Source organism: Ixodes scapularis, unplaced genomic scaffold (assembly GCF_016920785.2).
Source record: "Ixodes scapularis isolate PalLabHiFi unplaced genomic scaffold, ASM1692078v2 PGA_scaffold3__209_contigs__length_174095766, whole genome shotgun sequence".
NCBI lineage: Eukaryota > Metazoa > Arthropoda > Arachnida > Ixodida > Ixodidae > Ixodes > Ixodes scapularis.
This window is the reverse complement of record NW_024609868.1, coordinates 66,578,305-66,582,048: the sequence shown is the minus strand read 5'-3', so window position 1 is coordinate 66,582,048 and position 3,744 is coordinate 66,578,305. Positions and strand designations below refer to the sequence as shown.

At 43.8% G+C, this 3,744-nt stretch overlaps 1 pseudogene; it reads left to right on the top strand.

Moving 5' to 3' along the window:
• The first annotated feature begins 1,372 nt into the window (after window positions 1–1,372).
• On the top strand, window positions 1,373–2,770 carry LOC120847743 (annotated as a pseudogene).
• The last annotated feature ends 974 nt before the right edge of the window (window positions 2,771–3,744 follow it).

Genomic DNA, 3,744 nt, shown 5'->3' with positions numbered 1-3,744 from the left:
GCACGCTGCTGAACAAAACGCGTATGTCGGTGGACGGTGACGGATTGAGAAGCAGTGTAACAACCCAGAGGCAAACGAATATGCCGGAACAGAACAGTGCCTGGCCAAAGTACGCAAAAGGATTGAGCCCCTCCCCCTTCCCCACTCTTCCTCCCCCTCTTTAAACTAAATCCTAAATATATGCGTCTTGAGGAAGTTTACATTAAGATATAATTGCAAGTCACCGATACATCTGTGCTTCCTTAGCAGCAAGAAATACTTCTGAATATCCTTCAAAGACAAAACAGTATTTACACTGATCTGCAAACCTAGAATATTATTTACTCTGACATTGCAACAATTTCAGCTTGAACATGAGGCAAACACATACAGAGGAAATTAACATACGTATGTTCCCTCTCTCTGTTTCTCATGTTCAAACTGACTTCTTTGTAATGACATGTATTCTGTTAGCTCAACTTAAGCCTGTTACTCAGACATGATTAATTGGCAATGCAATCAGCCTACCCTGTGAGTATAACCCATACACTTAATTCTATCTGAATGGCCATTTATGCATATTAGACTTTTTCAGGGACTGTAGCCTGTAGCAACCAAAGTGCAGATGTTTGGTTATTCACACATAGAAAATCACTAGGAAATAAATGCCACAGTGATTCAGTTTTAATTAATCAAGCTATTTCATGCTGGCATATAGGTGCACTTTGTTGAAATTCAATACAAACAAGAATTTTTTTTGTCGCGGAGGTGTGTGGATGATTGTTTTGATACTTTTTTTGGGACCCACATCCTGATGGAGCTCCAATGAACTTCGCCATTTGCTGATGAGAGGACAGAGATTGCGGCCCTGCTGATGGCCTGCGTGATGCGCCACAAAGTTAGCGATCAAGGTATAGCAGATTTGCTGGATATGCAAAATGTAATCACCCCAGGAAAGGTATGATCAAACTACCTACTTTTAAAGGCTTTGGGGGCTGACGTGCCTGGTGCACAGAAGCACTTCTACTGTCTCACTTGTTTGGGGTGCTTGGGAAAAGCAAACTGTGAGAGTCAGGCTCGCTGTGAAAACTGTGAGCGAGATGTTGATCTGGTTTCCTGCCCTTTTTTTCTCGTGATGCCTTTAAAGGAGCAGATTGAGCGCATTCTTGCACAGCAAAACCTCAAGTGGCTTCCACAAAACACCAGAGGGGGCACAATTAGAGTCGTGGCGGGTGGCATTGAGCATGCAAGAATTTCATCTAATTTTTCCAGTCACAATATTTCTCTGTTGTGGAACACTGATGGGATCAGGGTATTCGAAAAGTATAGTTTCGACATTTGGCCCTGCAGTTTCGACATTTGGCCAAGATCCTGCAGTTGGACCCTGCAGTGCGTAAGCATAACATGCTGATGCCTGCGCTCTGGTTTGGTTTTTCTAAACCTAATATGACCACCTTTCAGACACCTTTTGCAGAGGAGCTGAAGGAGCTCTCTGCAGAATTTCGCTGTATAAAGCAGGGAGTGGCAGTTAATGTAAGAGTCTTTGCAGCAGCATGCCCTGTGGACGCCGTTGCTCGGTGTGCAGTGCGAAACTGTAAACAGTTCAACGGTTTTCATGGCTGCGGTTGGTGCTACCACCCGGGAGGATCCACTTATGGGTACTTAGATCCAGTTCCAGAGCAGAGAACTGCTCTGAAGCATCCAGGAGAGGCAAAAGAGGGCACTTCTGTAGTGCCTGTTAATGGAGTGAAAGGCCCCTGTGTTGCAATGACCCTTCCTCGGTTTGATGTAGTTGACGGCTTCATTCCGGACTACCAGCATTGTGCTTGCCTTGGCGTCATGCGACAGCTGCTTCGGTTGTGGCTTGAAAGTGAGAATCACGGCTGTCCTTGGTACATTGGAACAAAGGTGTCACAACTAAGCAGCTTGCTGCTAGCCGTCTCTCCTCCGACAGAAATCACCCGCACCCCGAGGGAGTTCGAGGACAGGGCCTACTGGAAGGCATCAGAGTTGCGAGCCCTCTTGCTCTTCTATGGGTATGTTGTACTGAAGCCTATTTTACCACGCCAGTTTTTTAAGCATTTTACAGTTTTGTCATGCTACTTCAAGAGGAAATCACAGTCCGAAACCTCCACGAGGCATGGGCTCTGCTGGAGAAGTTTGTGTTGCAGATGGGTGCGTTGTATGGCACGGCGAACATGTCGTACAACGTTCACCAGCTGCTTCACCTAACTGACTCGGTGGAAGCCTGGGGCCCGCTGTGGGCGACCTCTTGTTTTCCTTTTGAAGGGCGGAACACGGTTCTACTGAACTACTACTCTGGCACACAGTGTTTCGCTGATAAGATTGCTCGTACCTTTGCTTGGTGGTAGCCCCTTTCTCTCTGGTCGGACAGAATCCAGGCACCAGAAGGAAGGGCCTTTTTTTCAGAGGATGGTCCGCCTTCAGACCGTGGGTATAGGACTGGGGTGGCGCTTTCTGGGGAGGTAGTCGTATACCGGCGACAGAGTTTCTTTGGCACCGATATCAGGCTGGAAGTTACATTAGAAGACCACCTGGGATTCCTACCTCAACATATTACTTATTACAACAGGTTCCAGAACAATGGAATTCTCTGTCGGAAACATACAGGATGCCCAAAAGGGTCAACTGTGCCGCTCAGCTGCAGGATGGCTCAGTTGGAATTATTCAAGCACTTGCTGTGTTTGATGGGAGCCCTCCACAGAATATTTTGATGTGCAACCGAAATCCTGGTCACACAAATGCCCTCGCTGTTATAAGCTTCCGTCATATTGCGAGCACCTTGGCTAGTATTTAAACCCTCCTACTGGGGATCCGTAGGCTGGTGCGAGAGTCGTAGGAATTTAGGACTTGGGGTTTTACTGTGTAGGCATCTTTTCAGCTTTCTCATCAGAGGCGTCGTAAGAAAGCTCATGAGCTCGTGTCAATATCCCGCTCACAGTTTTCTCAAACATCTGTCTGTAAGGAATGAGCTTGTCTGCCTTCCTCCTTTTTGCTCTACATGTTGAAATTATACAACTGGTCGTGAAGACTTACAGTGTGACTGTGTAGTTGCCTTTCTTGTTTGTGTGTATATCATGACTGTAGTTTTAAAAAGTATGTAAATATTTTATAATACTTATCAACTTATAAGGTTTTCAGTTATCGACTAAGTGGATTCCTCTTTGTACCTTCATGTGTCAAATAATTTTGCTTGTGAGTGAACTGATATGTTTATTACGTTCTGTGGTGCCTGTGTGTACTGGCCAGCTCGATTATTGGTGACGAAAATTTTGCATTGTACATAATTGGAAAAAGATGCCGTCTTGTACACTAAGCGTTGTTTTCTGCCTATTGTGGTTTTTTGTGTTCAAATTTGATATCATTACTCTATCATTGTCTTCCTTCAAAGATTCAATAAACATTTCATGATTACTGTTTGTTGTTGGGATTATTGATTCTAAATCAGAGCTTTAGAATTGTCCTGGATATTTATTTTTGAACACTAATTTGTTCTTCTTTTTTTTTTTCAAAAATGCTACTACGCTTTAACCAAAAATTAAGGTGTGTGCATTTTTACTTGTAAATAATTGTAATTGCTCAAACAACACAAGCCAATTAAGCATTTAAAAAAAGTCTTGTACTATGTTTGCAGCACAAAATTCACTATTTTATGGTCAGTGTTTTTCCAATATATAATCCCTGTACTCATGTTCGAGCTAGACACAAAATAAACGGTACTTATAGTTCCACTATACAGTATGT